Source organism: Euprymna scolopes, chromosome 14 (assembly GCF_053919585.1).
Source record: "Euprymna scolopes isolate OS-2025 chromosome 14, ASM5391958v1, whole genome shotgun sequence".
NCBI classification, from domain to species: Eukaryota; Metazoa; Mollusca; class Cephalopoda; order Sepiida; family Sepiolidae; genus Euprymna; species Euprymna scolopes.
In genome coordinates, this window is record NC_136495.1 from 67,778,051 (window position 1) to 67,801,811 (window position 23,761).

The 23,761-nt window shown below is 33.5% G+C and overlaps 1 protein-coding gene across 2 annotated transcripts in view; it reads left to right on the forward strand.

Annotated features, from left to right (window-relative positions):
• LOC145293054 (ETS homologous factor-like) overlaps window positions 1-23,761 on the forward strand; it is a 190,087-nt gene that overhangs the window by 10,897 nt on the left and 155,429 nt on the right. Inside the window, exon 1 of one of the 2 annotated variants that reach the window (XM_080139377.1) lies at window positions 7,925-7,943. The exons of the other annotated variant lie outside the window; for it this stretch is intronic. The gene's annotated coding sequence lies outside the window, so the exon portion shown is untranslated. Of the gene's footprint in view, window positions 1-7,924; window positions 7,944-23,761 lie in introns of those variants that run through there. 2 annotated transcript variants of the gene reach the window in all.

The window sequence follows — 23,761 nt, forward strand, 5'->3', positions numbered from 1 at the left end:
TCTTTACTTCTTGTCGATTTAGAAAACTTTCATGTTGAACTTGTGATTTCCGTACGGAATTTCGAACGGATACCCTTATTCAATTCAAAGAGTAGGTTTCTTTCGTTTCTTAAGTCATTCGTAATTGCAAAGCTAATCGCTTGTACTGAGGATTAACTGTCACTTAGATTTATGATTATGCTTATTACATATCCGTTGCGCTATATGTCATTGTGGACAATTCTAGTACGAATTTTTTTTGGGGGGGGGGGCTTACACCTATTCTTGCTTCAGTATTACTACAAGGGCGTAGCTGTGCTTTCCGTACTTCTTGGATCCCCCTCCGGAGAAGTCGACCGAAATTTTTTCCCCCCTAATTAAAAGCGAGCAATCAGAGATAGGTAGGCAGGCATTTGCCTTGTTGTAAATAATTTGTCTGCTAATCGGGGAATCATTTACTGCTTGCGAGTCGATTTTGCCCGCCATTTCACAATAATGCTTTAAAGTTTACCTAACTATAGAAGAATTTTTCAGAGTCGAATTTCTTTCGTATCGTTCCGTTTCGTCCAAAATATTTTATAATCTATTTTCATTTTTATATGAAAACGAAACGAAAATGTTCTGTGTCGTTTCGTTTTGTTTCGCTCCGTTCTTTTTCGTTTTGCTTCGTCATCTATAAGTATTTGGTTACCATCAGAATGTGGCAAAAGGAAACACGGCTTAGCAACAAAAAAAAATTGTGAAAAAAGAAAAGTTATAAATAGGGCAACCCAAACATTGCATTTATTAACCAGGTTGAGTTATTTAACAAAGTAATTATACCAACAATAGCAAGTAATTATATGAATAATAATTCAGAAATCAATAAAAAAAAAATTTTAATTTCATGTTATAAGAACATTTAATGAGCATTAATTCCAATTTTAAGGTTGCCCTAATCATAATAAAAAATACGAACGAAACGAAACGAAACTTTACTGAAACGAAACGGACGAAGTTTGGATCCCCCCTCATGGTCCTTCCTGGCTACGCCTTTGTTACTCTCTCTCTCTCTCTCTCTCTCTCTCTCTCTATATATATATATATATATATATATAATGGGGTTTATATATATACACATATATATACTCTTTATATACATATATATATATATATATATATATATATAGTAAAGCGTTTATATACATAGTAAAGAGTGTGTTTATATATATACATATGTATATATTGTAAAAATATATATATATACATATATATATATATACATATATATATATATAGTAATTTATAAAATATATATGGCGACTAAGCTACACTGAATATTCTGCGTTTCATCCACTGTAGGATTCATGAAACGCAGAATATTCAGTGTAGCTTAGTCGCCATATATATTTTATAAATTACTAACTAGCTCTACCTACGTATTGAGCACTTTTGAAGTAAATACTTAAAGTTTACGCATAAATCTATACTTTCGTACATTAAATTTATGTGAGTAAATGAAGTAGTTATATATATATATATATATATATATATATATATATATATATATATATATATATATATATATATATATATTCACGTTTTTTGCTTTCTTTTATCGGTTTACATGCACTTTTAAATAAACAATCCCTTTTGAGTAATAACAGCCGCTCCTTTCTCTTCTTGTGAATAAAATATTTAATTAATCAGTTCCTGGAATTTCTGTTACTTTCGCCTTTGTTTCGCTTTTGTGACTTTCATATTTGTTTGTAAATGGTAAAACTTAAAAAGTTTATAAAAAAAAGAAAATGTTGAACGGCATCTCTCTCCTTCATTTATATATATATATATATATATATATATATATATATATATATATATATATATATATATGTGTGTGTGTGTGTGTGTGTGTGTGTGTGTGTGTGTGTGTGTGTGTGTGTGTGTGCGCGTGTGTGTGTGTTTGTGTATGTTTGTGTGTGTGTTAATTGCCGGTGGTCTGAAGGAAAGGTGCTAGTCCATGGAGTCTAGAGAAGTTTTGTGACTAGATTCGATTCTCCAGATCAGTAATTATCACTTCGTAGATTGATAATTGCGTAAGTATGGCATAATAGTGTCTGCATAATATGTAGCTAATCTTATTTAGTACTGTATGATTTATAAACTAATTACAGTGAGAAATATATAGTGATTACTATATCTACTTAGGCATATATAATTTATCAGTAATCATACTCATGTCTATATCATATATGACTAATTATACTTATGACTGTATGAGATATCCACTAGTTATATTCATGATCGTAGGATGTGTCAGTTAATTATATTATTATTGCTGAGGATAGACTTTCGCTCCTCATTTAGGAATTCAGTTTTCGAAAATAAGGGTTGTTGCCTGATGAGGTCTCTAGTTAGTAAATACTAGTAGACCGAAACATACTCATGACTGTGTAGCAACAAACTACTGCTTATGTAAAGACAAATATATATATATATATGCGTGTGTGTGTGTGTGTGTTTGTATGCATAGAAACTAACTGTATTTATGATTATATTATATACCAATTGACTTTTTTGTTGGTTATTTTTAATAGGGTTTGTTATTTTTAATAGAGTTTATATATATATATATATATATATATAATAGGGGTTTACATATATACATATATATATTCTTTTATATATATATATATATATATATATAGATAGATAGATAGATAGATAGATAGATATATAGATATAGATATAGATATATATATACTCTTTATATACATATATATATAGTAAAGCGTTTATATACATAGGAAAGAGTGTGTTTATACATATATATATTGTAAAGAATATATATATATATACCACATATATATACATATATATATATATATATATATATATATATATATATATATATATATATATATACTACCAACAGTCAAGCTACGCTGAAGAGGAGTAGGGCTCCGAAACACGTGTGTCCGTAGATTACTTTTTTCAAAAATAATAAAGAAATAAATAATACGTCCAAGTAAAAAATGGGCGACTTTCTAAAAAAAACACCGGTTCTCCGAGGCGGAGACGTAAACATTACTATCGTTTAAAAAATCAAAACAAAAACCACTATATATATATATATATATATATATATATATATATATATATATATATATATATATATATATATATATATATATATTCACGTTTTTTTTTGTTTTTGTTTTTTTTGCTTTCTTTTATCGGTTTACGTGCACTTTTAAATAAACAATCCCTTTTGAGGAATAACAGCCGCTCCTTTCTCTTCTTGTGAATAAAATATTTAATTAATCAGTTCCTGGAATTTCTGTTACTTTCGCCTTTGTTTGTAAATGGTAAAACTTAAAAAGTTTATAAAAAACAGAAAATGGTGAACGTCATCTCTCTCCTTCATTTATATATATATATATATATATATATATATATATATATATATATATATATATATATATATATATATATACGTTTGTGTGTGTTTGTGTATGTTTGTGTGTGTGTTAATTGCCGGTGGTCTGAAGGAAAGGTGCTAGTCCATGGAGTCAAGAGAAGTTTTATGACTAGATTCGATTCTCCAAATCAGTAATTATCGCTTCGTAGAATTGATAATTGCGTAAGTATGGCATAATAGTGTCTGTAGGTATAAAAATAATTATTAATAATTATTTGTAAAAATATAGTTATTAATCCTCTTTAAGAAATTAAAACCGAGTCCTCTGTGGGGAGGGGGTCATCTTTAGCGTGAATGCAGTATTTGAGCTTTTGATCGTTGAATACTGTCTGACAGTTTACTATGAACGCTCGCCGACACGACATTTATAGATATTCCATTCTCTTTCCAGTCTTTGCCAAATTATTCAGCCAATTTTTTGGTCTAAACATTTGAAATTTTACATAAAGTGTATTCAAGCATAGGGCAAGTTTTTAATCGGTTTTTGGCCGAAAATTTTGTTGTCAAGGGGTCAAAAATCAAAAGATTTGTAGCGAACTATTCGACCAATTTTGGGTCTATGCATTTGAATTTTTACATAAAGAGTATTCAGACATACAACACACTTTTTAATCAGTTAAGAGCGAAAATTTGGCTGTCAAAAGTTCAAAGTTGAAAGAGTTGATCTTTGCAGACTCTACCAAACTCCTCCGCCAATTTTGGATCTAAACACTTGAAATTTTAGATGTAGATCACTTGGACATGAGTCAAACTTTTTAATATATATACATATATATATATATATATATATATATATATATATATATATATATATATATATGCACATAAACTGATGAAAATTACACAGGACCCGAGCAAAGCCGGGCAGAACTGCTAATTATATATAAAACTAATTAGTCGTCAGCGTTACCCGGGCTGAACTGTTAGTATCTAATAAAACGACTTTTAGACGAAAATTCGGCTTTATTTATTTGATGTGTCTTCTTCAAAGGAGATTCTATGATTCTAACACTCCTCTAACAATTGTAAAACGAATGGTCTTCAGCTTCGAAATACACCTCAGTTTCTGATATAATTTCTTCATTAGAATAGCATTTATTTTCACTGGAGCATTCTTCTGGGGCTTGAAAACAGCCAGTGATCGCTGGGAAGGTAGATCTGGAGAACAGGTTGATGCAGAAGCCATTCTAAGTGAAATTTATGTAGTTTGCTACCGTTGCGATTGACGTGCCACTGCGTATTTTCTTCTTCTTCATTTGTGGCAATTTTTAGCATTTTTTTTTTTTTTGTTCTAACGCATAAATAATCCAGTACAATTTTACTTGTTACTATTTATTTATTTCTTTAGGTAATAGATGGATAAAACACCTCACGAATCCTAAAATACGTAGGCCAAAATCTTGCGATGTTTCTATAATTTATTCATTTAGAACGGTTTCACTGGCTGCTGTACATAAAGAGTATATATATATATATATATATATATATATATATATATATATATATATAACAACAAATTTGACTTCAGAGTGAAGCGACTGATCCATGTTTAATTCATTGTTACATATTGACGCAAAAACTCCATTCTGTTGAAACAATGCCCTGAATCATAGACGCGCGATTGTTTTTGATCATCTGTGAACAAATGCGATACACACTTTGAACACGGCTTTCTCAATGACATATATCCATACAAAATGGTAACTATACTGTTTTCTGTTATCTTTGAGTCCTCTGCTAATTCAGGCAAATTTAACTAACGATCAGAACCGATTTATTTGTGGAATTCGGGGTTTTCTTAGATAACTACCAATTTAAGGCGTAGAAGGTGTTCGGCATCATTTGTGTCTGTACAATGACGTTTAAGGTCAGCATATGATCTCTTTGATTGTTGTTTCTGACGGAACAAAGTCTTTTTTAATGTTACATTTTCACACCAAACAAGGCACAACGCACTTATCATGTTATTGTGTCGCTTGAACAGCACGTCTTTCCCACGTAAAAGGAACATGTTTATCTACACATGAAATTAAAATTTTTCCATTATTTTGCAAATTTATAACAGTAGTTTCACAAACACTAGTAATTTGTACAGTAATAATTCTATTGGGACCAGATTTTAATAAATGCCATTTGATGATTAATACTTTATAAGAATTATATGAATTTTTAATAGTCGCTCACTCTATATATCAGTATTTGTGTGTTAGGAATATAACAAGAGTATTGCTAAGGATATGATACGTTGTAAATCATTTAACTTCAATGCTAAAACCTACTTTATATTACGTGATACAAATTTATTTAGTTGATAAATTATACCAACGATATTTAAACACATCTCTAATTGATTTGTAGATCGTCTCGCTTTCTCAAATTTTTAAAGTTCATATTCAGAGTAATAAAAAAACAGTTAAAATTCAAATTCAAAGAGTTTAAATTTCAAGTTTAAAAGTATAAATTCATATTTACAGAATTCAAATTCAAAATTTTAAATGTCAACTTAGAATTTTAAAAAGTTGAACTCTAAATATCCCAAAATTAAAAATACTAACATCAAATAAAAAAAAGTTACAACTAACTTGAAATGAGATCAACTTTAACTTCAAATAGAAATTAACGTCAGATTTTACAATAGCTTCAAATGAAAAAGCTGTTTTTCATTACGTAGAAAATCATTTTAAAAAAGAAGTCAATTTTTAAATGAAAAAAAGCTCAACTTCAAATTATGAAATAAATGTACTTCAAAGTTATACAAAAATAAACATAAAACATTAAAACTTCAAATTAAAAATGTTGAGTTTTAAACTTTAAATAACCCAACTTAAAATATGGAAATTCGAATTAAATTTTTTCAACTCCAAATTGTAAAAATGAATTATAAAACGAATGGTTTGTATTATTTCGATAATTCAGACAACTATTCTCATCTGGTGTGTTATTTGCACAACGCTTCGGGCGATGTAAACTCCGACTTTCTTTAGGTGTATTTAATCGAACTCAGGAATCTTTCTTTTGGACTTGGAAATATGTCCATAATTTTAAACAGAACTCTATTTAATTCACGGGGATAATACATGGCCCACTTAAAAGTAGCTCGATTATCTAATCTTTATAATCTTTTTTTTTTCGGATTAAGCGGCCCACACAAAAGTAGCCCGATTTCTCTAATCTTTCTTGAATCAATTTTCTTTCGGATTAATCGGTCCACTTAAAAGAAGCCCAGTATCTTTAACCGATCTCTAATCATTATTATTTTTTTTTTTTTTCAGATTAAACGGCCCACTTAAAAGTAGCGTGATCTCTCTCATCTTTCTTTTACAGATCAACTGACACCACAAAACAAAATGTAATTCTTTTTCCAACAAGATGGCGCTACATGCCATATATCTCGCAGATCACTGACACAAGTTCATGACATGTTTACAGAAAGAGAGAACAATAAGTAAAGGGTTATGGCCACCACGTTCCCCGGACTTGTCATCATGTGATTTTTAGCTTTGGCGACTTTAAAACAAAAAGTTTATGCAAATAATCTTCACAATACAAACCAACTAAAGGAGAACATTGACAACACTATCAGGAGAATCACTATAGAAGGTCTACAGGCAGTATTTGCAAACGTTAATCGTGTCCGGAAATGCATAGATGTCGACGGGGGAGCACTCCCAGCATCTTTTATAACACTACAGATAAACAATAAAAGAATGTTCCTCCTATCTACTACATTGTCTGGGCTTGTTTTAAGTGGGCCACGCTGTTTATTCTCGTTCCGTCAGCCATAACCGGGTAGAAGTTTTAAGTAATTCACAATTGTATTCTTAGTATTGCCCGCACTGAGGATTGAGGCTCCTTCAGTCTTTGACAGGCTATGGATACCACTCATAGGGGTGTCTGCGCGGGAAATTTTTGTAGCAGGTGCGCAATCTCCAACAACACTTTTCCTGAGTAGACATTGTTAAATACCAGTGGCAAATGGAGTATATATTCATGACGAAACACATGCCGAGATAAGCGGAGAGCACATATATCCCCTATATTCCCGAATGGTCACCCATCTGGTACTAACCAGGCTCAACATTGCTTAACTTCGGTGATCTGACGAGAACTGGTGTGTCAACGCAATTTTGCCTTACATATCGCGCTGAGGATTCAGCTAGAAGAATGTTACTCAAGCTAAATTTTGCCTAATACTTTATTCCTTACGTCACGGGTTCTTTCAATGATGAACTATAAAATGTTGGTTAAACAACTTAATGGTTGTTTAGTGACCAATAATCTCTCAGTCTTTAAAAATAATCTTAAATAACGCCACTTCAGATTGTAGTGGCTTTGTCTGCTTGAAATTCATGAGTCAATAGATATCAACTCAACCTATTTGTGTTTATGTCATGTTATGGAAATAATGAGGGATTAACAACTTGCCACAACCGTTGACGTGCAGCATATGCAGAAGCAGCCATAGAAAGACGAAACGGTTTTAAATAGTGCAATTTTTCATCAGGTGAGAATGTTTTTTTATTGGGCTTGTACTTTCTTTACAATTAAGTGAATTCCACGTTTGTGCACCAAAAAAATATGCGAAAACGATTTGGTATTTGTTTAGATTTATTAGACTTCACCTTTGTTTAAACAGTTGTTCAATGAATAATTTAAGAGAATTAGTTGGGTTTTTCCAGGTGGAGCCACCAAATAACTGTACCCTTTTCCTCTCTCTCTCTCTCTCTCTCTCTCTTTCTCTCTCTTTCTTTCTTTTTCACATATGCGCATACACACACACACGCACAAATATATATATATATATATATATATATATATATATATATATATATATATAATACACAATACACGGCATAATCGCGTTGACATACCGGTTTTCGCCAGATTACCGAAATAAGCAACGTTGAGCCAGGTTAGTACCAGATGGGTGACCATTTGGGAATTATAGGCGCTGTATGTGCTCTTCGCTTATTTCGGCATTTGTTTCCAGTGACCTGATACATACACTTCACTTGCCACTGGTATTTAACAATGTCGACTCAGGTGAGGTGTAGTTGGAGATTGCGCACCTCCTGTCACAAAAATTTCACGCGCAGGCACCCCTTCGTGGCTATCCATAGTCTGTTAAAGACTGAAAGAGCCTTTATATATATATATATATATATATATATATATATATATATATATATATATATATATATATATATATGAAGTTGTATATGTGTGAAAGCGTCCATATGGGCTTATACCAGAAAAAATGTTACTTGGTATTGATATTAAATTCGTGATGCTTACCGAGGGAAATTGTCTACTCGGTCAAGCATGCGAAAACAGAATATTTAGAACTAGCGGGGGTACCCGGCGTTGCCCGAGTGTTTGTTTCCGGGACGGGGGGGGGTTAAAAAATGTTATGGTAGGTAAGTAGGAAGGATCAAACCCGGAGTCATGAGTAAAAGTAGGAAAATAAAGTGTGAAAAAAAAACAAAAAAAAAAGCATCTGCAACGTTAACAGTTCGGCCACCAAGAAAAGTTTGGGAAAAAAAAAAAAAAAAACGACTACGGTAGGTCGGCGCGAACGTGAAAATATAATGTGAATTGTCCACACGCTAACCACTACGCCACAGAGCACTGCAGCTTAGTTTAGTGATTTTAAATAACTTCACATGAAAGAACTACGAAGCCAAACCGGTGTTCTCTTCTCAACTGTTCCTTGTGAACGATCCCCAAACGGTGTTAAGTGGTGGCAGGGGGAGGAGGAATTTTTTAGAGAGAAAATATTTTACCACTTCCATTGATCTTAACCGATTTTGGCCGTGACTTCTCAGCAGAAAAGTATAGAAATCTAAGATTATCGAGGAATTTGAGAAATAATAAGCCTATAAGACACCTCAGATATTGTTCTGCCGTTTGTGCATATTATATTTGCATGAAATATCTTGATTTTTAATCCTATTAATGTCAAAATCAGACGGGAAAAAATGAGTTCATTTTATTTATATAGATAGAAAAGAAGATATTCAATGTTATTTGATATGATTTTGGTTTATTGCGTTGCTCTATGAAAAACGAACCCTTTAATTGAATTTATCTTTTTTTTTCTTTTTTTTTTTTTTTGAATGACGGAGAATAATTTAATACAATCCAACTCATGTTATATATATATACTAGCAGGGGTGCCCGGCGTTGCTCGGGTGTTTGGAGGTGTGTGCTGTGCAAAAAAAGCAAAAAAACAAAAAAAAATGGTTAATTTTTTAAAACTTTGACCCCTATTATGACCCCTTAAAATTTATAGTTTCGGGCTCAAATCACTTTATTAAGTTAGATCCAGGTTCAAGGAACCTATATCTAAAATTTCAAGTGTCTAGACCCAAAATTGTCGGAGGAGTTTGGTAGAGTTCTTAAAGGTCAAATCGTTGAAATTTGACCCCTTAACAGCCAAATTTCTGGCTGACACCCGTCACATCGATTTTCCCAAATCTCAGTACCCGGTATTTCAAATTTCGAGTCTATAGACTAAAAATTGACAGAGTTATTGCGTAGGGAAATGTACACAGACAGACAGACACACAGACACACAGACAGACAGACAGACACGTTCACTTTTATAGATATATAGATAAGTGAACGTGCCTGTGTGTGTGTCTGTGTGTGTGTCTGTGTACATTTCCCTACGCAATAAAGTAAGTCAATTTTTAGTTTATAGACTCGAAATTTGATATATAGGGTACTGAGATTTGGGCAAATCGATGTGATCGGATTTCAGCCAGAAATTTCGCTGTTAAGGGGTCAAAGTTTAACGATTTGACCTTTAGAACTCTACCAAACTCCTCCGACAATTATAGGTCTAAACACTTGACATTTTAGATATTGGTTCCTTGGTCATGGACCTAACTTAATAACTTCATTTGAACCCAAAACAATAAATATTAATAGGTCATAATAGGGGGGCATAATAGGGGTTCATATATGTGTGTGTGTGTGTGTGTGTGTGTGTGTGTGTGTGTGTGTGTGTGTGTGTGTGTGTGTGTGCACGTATGTATAAAAACAAAAAATTAATAAAACATGTTAAAACACTTTAAGAAGAGTTAAAACATATTTAATTTCCAAAAAGGAGACACAAATTAAGTGGATTGTCCTTAATCCGCGGTGTTTCGAAAGAAATACTTTCCTTCTCATCAGAGGGTAGGAGTTAGCAAAATGCGAAATCGGATTTTGCTTGCAAAGTATTTAATGAAACTACAAGTGAGTCATAGAGCTTACTTGGTAAAAGTTAAAAAATAATGAATCAGAGTGAATAAGGAAAAAAGGAAAAACATTATATATATGTATATATGTATATAAATATACAGATGGAATTTTTTTTTAATATAATTATCCACTGACACGCGTTTCGTTGTCTACGACTCATCAGAATGGTTGATTATACGTAGACAACGAACCACGTATCAGTGGATAATTATATTTTAAAAACAATACATATGCCGCTCCCCATTTGGGGGTACCAAATTGGTCAAAGGGAAAATTATTCCCAACTCGCATTTAGGTAAAAATGCACTTTCGTGTAAATAATTGAATTCGTTCAAAATGTATCGCAAAACACAATTCAAATAAATAATATATATATATATATATATATATATATATATATATATATATATATATATATATATATATATATAAATGGAGATGCATATATGCATGTGTTGTGTTTCTCTCTCTCTCATATATATATATATATATATATATATATATATATATATATATATATGCGCCTCTGTGTGTGTGTTATATACTTAACATTTCGGCGTCGGTTAAAGATACTTAAGTTTCGCCAACAGTCAGTCAGAATCTAATACTGTCGTTTAAGATAACCGTGTGAAACTCATCAGCTTCTTGTTAACTTTTATTAAGGTAAAAAATGAGAAAATTCTAGCCGGCTCTGTAAACGGAACCGGGATTCCTTTAATGAACTTCTAAGTAGATAAATAACATGGACTATAAATAACATGGTAATGGGTCCGAATCCTTCGGCCGGCAGTAATTATTATCTCCTACACTTAAGATTGCGTAAAAATAAAACACATGTGAAAATATTTATTTATGAATATATATGTATGTGTGTTGTCTTCGGGCAACACGTCTACATTTAGTGTGAAAGAGGGTGCCATAGTAAGGCGAGTGCGAAAAGCCATATTGTACATGCTTATGTGTGAATAAAATGATAGAAATAATCGATATCGAGTTTCTTGCCACCACAATATATATATATATATATATATATATATATATATATATATATATATATATATATATATATGTGTGTGTGTGTTTGTGTGTTTGCTTAGCGTTATAAAACTTATAACTCCCACTTTGTCAATTAGGTTCCAACCTCTGTCCCATCGCCACAATGTTGCATCCTTGTGCTTGTTTTACAAGTATTTTAATGGAATGTTCTCTGATTAACTCGTTGCACTTGTGTCCCCCTCGAGGTACATATTCCTGACAAATCCGCTTGGCAACAAAATCACACCCCTTCACTGTTGAGGTCCCTAAATGTCATCAAGTATTAAGGGAACAGCGAGGATACTAAAAAGAGCTCTCTGTTGGCAGCTGGTTTGGCTGCCCCATACCCAGCATTACAATCTTCAAAGGAAGAAAAATAGAAATAAATAAATAAAAATGGCTCGTTCCTTAGAACGGCTAGACTTTAGAATTCTCTTCCTGTTACCTGCTTCCAAACTGTACCGATATGCAGAAGTTCAAATCCAACGTAAACCAACGTCTGAATCTTTTATAGGCATGGTCCCAATTAGTAGCCCCTTACGTCCAAGGGGTGAAGGTGAATAAAAACAAAAATTTAAACAAAATTGAAAGAATAATCCCAAAGGCTATTTCAACTATCATTAAGTCACAACAAAATCACACCCCTTCACTGTTGAACTATCATTAAGTCACAACAAAATTGATAGATTGAAATTGATGAAAAGTATTATTGACAAAAATAGAAAGCACAAAGAGGATTTGAGTGTGCCAGGGAATTGACGGTAAGCGATTATAATAAATGCAATTCAATAAAGAAGGGTTGTTTGAAGTTCCCAAAATAGATTTAAGGTTTTTATGAATTTCTTCTGTCTACATAAGAAGGGTTTACGTATGGATTACAATAGATATATATTCCAAGATTTTTAATTGGGTTTTCGAATTCCCTCAGTAGTTACTTCCCACGTATGTATGGCGTTGCAAAAAATTGAAAGATGGGGAAAAAGACAGTCCAAACGAAAGAACCAGTCTGGCCTTTAAAATAGCCTGAACAGCCCCGTTGACATACCTCAGTAAGGGACACCTCAGATAATTGACAATAGACAAAAGAAAGAAAGACCTGGGAATGTGGACTTCCTACGACTACTTAAGACAACTGCCCCAGCCTGAAAGATAAAGGCCACCGAAATAGCCAAACTCTGTCTGGTCTTACGGTGATTCAATCATCGGCGAACTTTTGCCAGTTGAATTATTTTGGAATCCGCTCTTGTAGGATCTCAAAACATCTTATTATATCATGTTTAGCACGGCGAGGCGTTTCAACCAAATGTGGGCCAATAGAATAGTTCAAGAGGAAGGAGGTTGACAGAAGGATCCTGCTCTTCCCTGTCAGCTTTTAACACAAACATGTTGGTTTATTCAGATCTGTAAATTAAAGGAAGTTCGTCCTATATAACGAGCATCGCTACTTAATACGGCACAATCGCGTTGACACACCGATTCTCGTTAGATCACAGCAATTGATCAATTGAGCATGATCAATACTAGATGGGTGACAATTTTGGAATACCAGGCGCTGTATGTACGAGAACGTCGATATCTCCCTGCAATAACTGGAAAAACAGAACGTCGTCATCTGCTCTAACCAGGATATACATGCGATTGGGGACCGCTTGTTAATTTGATATTTCCTAGACACTTCGTCCTTCAGGGGATGTCAGTTCAACCCGCCTAGAATTAATGTCGCTGGTTATATACTTTATATAGGGCAAACTCTCTTAACGAAACATGCACCAAACACAGGGAAACAGAGCAAGAAAAATTAATAATGCTTCCAACAATCTGCTTATCCAGATTTTTACGATATTCTCTATCCGGGGTAACTTTAAATAAATGGGTCATTTTGAAAGGGCCATATAATTTGATGGATTTAAAAGCAAAAATGCGAAAAACATTTTAAATATTAAGGACATGATTTCAGATATTTTCCACGGTGTGACTGGCGCCTTTGAAGGAATTTTTTTACAAAGTGCCTCCTGTTTTCTAAGATATATTCCCTGCCTGATACAGGCATTGACGGCTATGACTCTCGATCTGTTTCTCTCCTTCGAGAAATTCATGAATTCATTGTTGCTCATCATTCACGCTGTTTTCTCGAAAGTGTTTTGATTTATTACCAGAGCTTTCTTTGCAGTAATACAAACAGTAGGTTCCAGTTCCTTTCTGTCCGAGCAGTGCCCATAATTGGCGATTGTCCTGGCCACTGTACCCAAAGGAATCTTCTGCTCAGCACAACGAGATATGAAGCCATTATTCCTGATTGCTTCTGTATTACATCAGTTACCTTCTTTCCATGACGTCACATTAGCCTGATCGGGGGGGGTGAAATGAGTACTCGACCTTGCCCAGATACATTCCGCAAAGTAGCGGAGGGAAAGAGGCGCCTAACAATTTGACAATAGTGCTGTTCCACCACTCTATAAGCGCCTAGCATTCCCAAATGATCACCCATTTGGTATTGGCCAGGTTCATCGTTGATGAACTTCAGTGATCTGGCTTGAACCGGTGTGTGTCAACGTGATTATGCCGCATCAAAAAAAATTTGATTATACCGTATCTAAAAAAAAATATTATGCTGCATCCAAAAAATAATAATTATTCCGTATCTAAAAAAAAATGATTATACCGTATCTAAAAAAAAACTGATTATTCCGTATCTAAAAAAAAATGATTATACCGTATCTAAAAAAAAAATGATTATACCTTATCTTAAAAAAAAATGATTATACCGTATATAAAAAACTGATTATACCGTATATAAAAAAGAACTGATCATGCTGTATCAAAAAAAACTGAGTATCTAAAAATAACCATATTACTTTTCATGCTCGCATTTTTCTATTGTAATCCATACATGCCGATCTATTGATCTTCACCGTTTCGTCTAGTCGTTGTTATAGAAATGAGTTTTTTTTTTTCATGAACAAAGAGGATAATAGGAGACGTTCGATAAGTGTTTTTTTAATGGTTTTATTTGAAAAGAACTGACTCATGAAAAAGAGGGAGAGTCTAATGTTCCCTTAGCTAATTATTTACTTCTTAACTTAACTTCCTAACTTAACTGAAATAAGTGACGCACATAGACATCGAGATAATATCCCCTTGAATAATTTATACATCATTAATGATGTTTCATTTGTACAGCTTCTATGGAGAAACTGATTTGAAAACCTTTGTGTCTCTCGATTCGAAAACGTGACACCATTCGTCATCGTTCGACTCTGTTTTATCTACTGTTTGGTTTGTTGCTACTGCCTCAATCTTATGTCACTTATCGTTCATTTAACCTTAGGAATGATTCTGTTTTACAGATCTGGGTTATCATATACTCAGTGTGACCCTTGTCAAAATCTATACTACCTAACTTAATTTCACCGACGTAGGGTCCCTAATATATAACAACTCTGATTCTCTCTCTCTCTTTCTCCTCTGATCGAGTGCACTATACAGTGGGGGGAAGAGGTGGCTGGTTACTTTTAATGCATATAGAACCAAGCTCCTATCTTTACATCATCAATGTTCTGATTCCCATCCCTGAGTGGCTTCCAGGCCTTGAAAAGTGGTGATTACTGTGTAAAAAAAAAATTGAAATGGATGGCTCTCGTCTAGGGGGGGGCTCCATGTTTTGATAAGCTTCTGGGCTTGACCTTTACTCCTAACCTGAAAATGGAACACGTACATCAAGTCTGTTGCCAAGGTCGCTGGTAAAATGGTAGGATCCTTCTACTGCTTCAGAAAATATCTCACTGCTGATGCAATTCTCTATCTATATAAAAGCCAAGTACGTCCAAGGATGGAGCACTGCTGCCACATTTGGGCAGGGGCTGCTAAAAACAGCCTATCCTGCCTTGACAGAATATAAAATAGACTTCGTGGCCTGGTTGGAGGGTGCTCTTTTCTCTTCCCTGTAACCCCCGATCCACAGAATAGACGTTGCGAGCCTGTCTTTGTTTTATCGTTACTTCCATGGCAAGTGCTCGCCTGAACTCCAATCTCTAGTCCCCCTCGCCAATCTTTCACGATAAACACCCGTCTAGCTGAAACCACTGTCAAAAATTTTCCCCAATCTTTATCTGTGCCAAAACCAAAACGTAGATTCCATGAACAAAGCTTCTTTCTTAGAAGTGCACGCATATGGAACTCTCTTCCGTTTGCCTGTTTCCCACCTGACTACAACTTGGATGTCTTCAAGTCCAACATAAACAAATTCCTGATGAACCACCCCTTTAGTAAGACACTTTATCAAATCTCCAATACTAACGATTACTACGATATTGTCCCATTGATTACTCTACACGCAATAACCCTTATCCCCGAGTGGGTTCCGGGCCTTGATAAGTGGTGACTACCATGTAAAAAAAAATGTTCCCAGTGTATTTCATTGTCAAAATCTATACTACCTAACTTAATTGTCACCGATGTAGGGTCTCTAATATATAACAAATGTACCCAGTGTACTCTTTGTTAAATTCTATATTGCAGTGTCATATTTCTTATAAATTAAATTCATTACATTTAAATAAATTAAATGTATTATATTAGAATAAATTTTTATACTTTGGCAGATTGTGCATATAAGATGAAGGAGCCGAAATTATAAATACCAAACACTAAACAGCTTGCTTTTTGCATTAGGTTTTCATTTTCTTAAGTTGGTCATACTGACTTGAATAGAGTTGGTCAGTGTATATTGTATGTTCATCTAGGGCTGCACCCTGCCCACTCCCGACTGTTAAATAGTAAATAGTATTCTCACTAGTACATATTTGATGACTTTCGTTCGCAATGTAACATTGACACTTACACAGAAAGGTCATCTCAGGTTGCTGTAACTATAAGCAGACGTGACATCCCATGACCAAATGTAAGAGTATGTGAAAGAAGCACAAAGTTCGTTGAGAAGGTTTCAGGAGACAGCATGTGTAAAGAAATTACTTAATCAATTATAAATTCAGGGGTTAAGGTCCCAGATGTCTATTGCACCGGAATGTTCCCGTCCACTGCTAATGGAAAAATGACGATATCACTAATTCAATAAATTGTTCTTCTTCAAAATCCAGAGTATTCAGTTTCATTGTTGTCGAGTACGGAGTTCGCTGAGAAGGCTCTTACGGTGCAAAGAAATGCCTTAAGAATCTATTATAAATTAAGAGGCTACGCTTCCACATGTTCTAGCGGAAAAAAAAGGTCGGCAGAACCGGCTTAATAAATGGTTCTGTTCTGAGATCCACAATATTCCATTTTCTTTGGTTGTTTTGATTCCAGACGAGATTGCACACCCTATTGTGATGGTCGTGGATGAAATGCTTCAGTCACGGGAAAGACGGAAGGTCATGATCAATGATTTAATTGCATTATTATTATTAGTAGTAGTAGTAGTAGTAGTAGTAGTAGTAGTAGTAGTAGTATAACTGTTGTTATTATTATTATCATTATTATTGTTGTTGTTGTTGTTGTTGTTGTTATTATTATTATTATTATTATTATTATTATTATTATTATTATTATTATTATTTGCATGCGATAACATATTTTATTTAATTGTGACTTACGAGAAATAAGACTGGGGAATTATGTACAACTCCATTAGTGCGATATACATGCATAAATGTGTGCGACTTTTAGAAATCTATCTTTAAACGCAGCCTTAACGTTGTAGTTGCTCAGCAAAGTTAATACAGACGTCATATTTTATTTATATAGCCGCTGAAAAAAATGTGATACCCAAACAACGCTGGATAGGTTTACTGGTATATATAGAGAAGTCTGTGTGCCTTGAATCATTATCTTTAATGTACAATTACTAACTTCTTATCATTATTAGTTTACTTTTATCGTATCTTGATTATCTTATCATTTATTTGTTAAGGCGTTCCCATTGAAGTGGTTTATCATAGGTTTACAAATATTCCTATCGTCGTATTTCCTGCTATATAAGAAGTGCATTTTTCGTCTTGTTTCTTATGAAGAAAAGTATGCGTCATGCGTCATATGACAGGAATATAGGTTTTCGCATGGACATGCCTAAAATTTGGAAATCCCTAAGTTCGGTTCGATTCATATGTACAGTGCCACTAACCATCTCTTTTTTTTTTAAACGTAACTTTCCGATTTGTATTATTTGAATTATTTGGATTACAGCTCTCATCTTGAATGCGATTTTCACAATTTTTTGGTTGATGTAACCTCCAACCTTCTTTAGGTGTATCTTGGCGAACTCGGGGATTTTTTCGTCGCAGTCGGGGATCTTTTTGTCGAACTCGGGAATCTACACGGAATTTTCCTACAAAATTCCTTTATTTAATCGACAGGGGGTACCATGCTCTTGTTCCGTCGGCCATAACCGGTTAAAAGTCTTAAGTAATTCGTAACTGTATTCTTAATATCGCCCGTAATGAAGATTGAACATTCAACAATGAAAAGAGTTTCATTTAGAACTGAATATACCTAGTACTTTATCCGTTACGCAAGTGGTCCCAAGAATAACACTCAAGATGAGGACAGTCGGAATAGTCCAATGATACAAATTATCAATCCTCACCAAAAAATTCAGAAACATAAGTCTATTTCGATTTCAGCGTCTTATATGGTGAGAAATGAAAGGTATAGCATAAAGATGTGCCATATTTTGAATTGATTTAAAAAAGACACAACTATCTAACATTGTTTTAATAGATTTTACCAACCTTATTATATAGATAGCAAGCATTGATAGCAATATCTTAATCGAGTCATTTCCGAGTGTTATATTATGGGGCTCTAAAAGGTCTGTTGTGTTATGTGTATATGAATATGTTCCATAACGACGTACACGTTGAATAGTGGGTTTATATTTTATCCGTATATTCATGTACGTGTAAATGCGTGTATGTATATATGTCGTATCATTCAGTTGATCATCTAGTGATCATCTTATATTTTAACATTTATGCGACCGTTCTAACAGGAAACGATTTTTGTGGACGTATCGAAACAGTTGTAGACAAACAGTTCTTTTTAACAGATGTAAATCACTCAACACATACCTGAATTATTTACGAACATTAATTTTCATGATTTCAGCTGACATCTTCAAAGATTTCAACGTCTTTACATCTTGGCTGCCTGAGATGACGCCGCTCCCCGCGTCATGGAGAGACCAACTCCCCTCTTGAGTCGTCCGTTCTCTCTGATGTCCAGCTAACGACTGCCTAGAATCTCCCCAAACCTACATCTCATTACGTGTCTCAGAACAACAGCTGATGTAACCTCAATCTAGTTACTTTTTTATGAAAACCATAATCATGTTTACATCTATTTTCTATTTTCACATTCCTTTTGTAACAATATTATTATTTCACCTGTCATTCACGTTTTCCTGATCTAATTATTTTCTTTTTGTAATCATAATAATCGATCCAGCGACACACCGTCGCTCGAATCAATTAATAATAATAATAATAATAATAATAATAATAATAATAATAATAATAATAATAATAATAAAGTTTTGACCCTTGGCCCTGCTTGCCATAGTTAACACAGATCACAGCCAAAGGGTCACAACATTATACGGAAATTCTCGGTTATTTGAAGTTAATTATCTCCCTGATCAGAAAGCTGAAGCCACAAGGTTGGTAAACAAATGTATGTGTTCATCTACATATGCCTGTATCGATGTCTACAATATTAAGAATAGCGTATGTGTGTTTGTGTTCAAGAATTGAGTTAGAAAAACATGTACTATCGACTAAAATGCTAAGGCGTCTGAAGGCTGATATTGTAAAACAGGTAAGCGAATTGGGACTATCGCGAAAATTCAAATAATAAATGAAGATAAAATAATTTGATTGGAAAAAATGGAGTCAAGACAAGAGAAAAAAAATCAAGTTTAAAAAGAAGTTAAAATGGAGAAGAAATGCGCGAGCCTTTTTCAAGTCTCACAGATGTTGCGAGTTTGTCTCTGATGTATCGTTATTTTCATGGAAAGTGTTCAACTGAGCTTCAATCTATGGTCCCCCCTCGCCAAACTTTCACAAGAAACACTCGTCTAGCTGTAAACACTATCAATAATTTCCCCCACTCTTTATCTGTGCCTAAACCTAAACGTAGATTCCATGAACAAAGCTTCTTTCTTAGAACTGCACGCCTGTGGAATTGTCTTCCGTTTTCCTGCTTTCCGGCTGACTACAATATGGTTGTGTTCAAGTCTAAAGTAAATAAGTTCTTGATGAGCCGTTCCATATAAGTTATTAAATTTACCAAATTTTCATTACTAATGATTACTATATTGACCAATTTCTACTGTACACTCTTTAACCCTTATCCTTGAGTGGCCTCTGGGCCTTGATAATGTGGTGATGCCTTTGTAAAAAAAAAAAAAAAAAAAAAACACGCGTTCACATTTCAAGCTATATTACTTGTCGCATACATACGCGCACACAAACATACGCGCCCACGTCCACACACGTACATATATTCACGTTCGCGTACATACACTCACATTCACGTGTATATACACACACGCTAACGTACACACATGTACTCACACACGCGCACACGAACGCACACATAGACGACGTCACTTCCTCTTTCAAAGGAAATCCACACATGCGCAAAAGACACTCCATTTACTACTATGTGGGACAAAAGGCCAACAGACAGTACCTACACTCTTTCTCTATCTATCTACTACTGGTCCCTGAGAACACCTTCGCGTAGCTGACTGCTAACTGACGTCAACCCTCTATCATTTTCTTTGTCTACACGCTGGACTATCATTCCAATTTCCACTACATCACTCACTTCTCTTCCCACGCGCGAACAAACGATAGTGAGATGAAAACACATTTCTTTTTTCCTTCTATAATACCAGTCCTCAACAAACGAAGGTTACACCCGCGAGGACATGAACACATGTTATATCTAAAACATTCATTCTTTCAACAGTAAATAAACGACACGTTTATCTTATCCATCAATTGAGTTTTTGTTTCCTTCAATTCGTTTCATTATTTTCTTGTAGCGAGTTAAGGTATTATTATATCCTGGTCCGCAACAGAAACGAAGAACGAAAAACAAGAATGGGTCCATTGAAGAAATAATATTTTTTTATTAGTCTTGATGATATTTTAATCTAAGGTATTACGATATGGGTTGATATATACTTTGCATATGTTGGTATGGAAAGAGAAGATGAAGGAGGTAAATTGTTCAAAAAGCAGCACATATAATAGTAAGGTGGAGTAATAGTGGGAAAAGCCGTTGGATTGGAGGTAATAAAAATTCATCCTAATAAAAGCGCTTGGGACACTTGAGCGAACAACATGCGTAATAAAATTACTTGAGAGTCGAATAGAAATTAAGGGTCGAAAACGCTAGATGTTACAAGCACCGGAATGTTATCACCCTCCGTCAAAACTCCATCCATCCAGCGCGGCCATAGACGAGATTAAACTCACTACACAAGTTTGTAGTGTAATTCAAATCTTGTCGGTAGCTGATTACTTGATGTTTCGCCAGGGCTATCAAGGGTGTTTTTTTATCGTGACGCCATCACTAGATGGGGTTCCTAACACGGCTTAAGAGTGTCCCATCTAACCTCGAGAGAAGGATAAACCGCGCCAGTTTCTCAACCTGGTATTTAACCTCGCGGTACATACAGCGCATCGCCTTCCCAAATGGTCATCCATCTGGTACTGGCTAGGCTCAACGTTGCTTAATTTCGGTGATCTGGCAAGAATCGGTATGCCAACGTAATTATGTCGTCAGAGCTAGTTTTCTTAATTACTTGTTTAATCCCTTTCTTTCCGTATTTCTTTCTTTCCTTTCTTTTATATTTTCCTTTATTTTCTGCTTTATTCTTGACATTAATTTATGTTTTGTTTTCTTCCTATTGTTTTCTTCTACACCCCGTGTGTTTATTTTTCTTTCTAATTTGTTCATTCATCCCTTTTCTCATTCGTTCCTTTCTGTCTTCTTTCCTTCCTTCTTACTCCTTAATTATTCTCGTTTTACTTTATTATTTCTTGAATCATTTTTTTCCTTCTTTTTTTCCTTATTTTACGTCCGTTCTTTTATTTCTAACTTCATTCTTTCCTTTCTTCTCTACATTATGTTTTGCTCTTGTTTATATCTTCGTTTCTGTCATCATTAATTACTTTTCTTCTTTTTTACTTCATTCTTTAATTAAATTTCTCCTTCACATCTTTTTTTTTCTCTTTTCTTAACTCTTTCTTTCATCATCTTCTCTCTTTTTTTTCCTTTAATATTTTACACTTGTCATACTAATCGATCATATATTCAATTTCTGCCTCCAGCTATGACATCTGTTAAGCAGATGAATCTGATTAACGAGATCCGGGTAAAACCAACGACAGAACTTGATTAGTAATTTATCAACCACATCAAACATCTAAAATACACATAAACACACACACACACACACATACACACACATATATATATACATATATATATATATATATATATAACTACTTAAATTACTCACATAAAAGTAATATACGAAAGTATAGATTTATGCGTAAACTTTAAGTATTTACTTCAAAAGTGCTCAATGCGTAGTTAGAGCTAGTTAGTAATTTATAATATATATATATATATATATATATATATATATATATATATATATATATATAGTCATTTATAAAATATATATGGCGATTAAGCTATAATGTTTCATCCACTAGGACTCCTCAGGCATAAGCCTGAGGACTCCAAGAGTGGATGAAACGCCGAATATTCAGTGTAGCTTAATCGCCATATATATTTTATAAATTACTATATATATATATATATATATATATATATATATATATATATATATATATATATATATATATAAGAAGTATTGCGTAGTTTGGTTGAAGCATTGTTAGGGAATAAAAGGTATTTTTATAAAGCTACAACAATGCAGGAATGTACAGTCGTTGTATGAACAATGAATAAATATATGAATAATGAATAATTCAGCATTTTTTTCTTTTTTATTATATATATATATATATATATATATATATATATATATATATATATATATATATTCATTTATCTACATGAATTTTAACTGTGGGTGGTATTTAATTCTAAAGGTCCTTTCGGGTAAAAACCCATCGTCAGTGGAGAAATGAATCCTCTCTCTAGGATGTAAATTGCAATTTACATCCTAGAGAGAGGATTCATTTCTCCACTAACGATAGGTTATTAATATATAATTATATATATACATATATATATATATATATATATATATATATATATATATATATATATATATATATATATATATATATACTAAATAAAAAAGAAAAATATATTTAATTATTTATTATTCATATATTTATTTATTTACTTTCATGTAACGATTGTACATTCCTGCATTGTTCTAGCCTTCTAAATATACCTCATATATATATATATATATATATATATATATATATATGGTATTTAATTCTAAAGGTCCTTTCGGGTAAAAACCCATCGTCAGTGGAGAAATGAATCCTCTCTCTAGGATGTAAATTGCAATTTACATCCTAGAGAGAGGATTCATTTCTCCACTAACGATAGGTTACTAATATATAATTATATATATACATATATATATATATATATATATATATATATATATATACTAAATAAAAAAGAAAAATATATTTAATTATTTATTATTCATATATTTATTTATTTACTTTCATGTAACGATTGTACATTCCTGCATTGTTCTAGCCTTCTAAATATACCTCATATATATATATATATATATATATATATATATAGAGAGAGAGAGAGAGAGAGAGAGAGAGAGAGACCCTCCCCCACATGTCGATAATATTCTAGGTTTGGAGTTTAAGGAACTCCAAAACTAGAACATTACCGACATATCAAGCGCCCCCTCCACCCTTCCCCCTTGTTCCCTTCCTCTCTTTCTTCCGCCCTCCTCGCCCCGCCCCCCGATCTCATTCACTTTTTCACTCTTTCATCCCATAATAACGAACATTTCTGTAA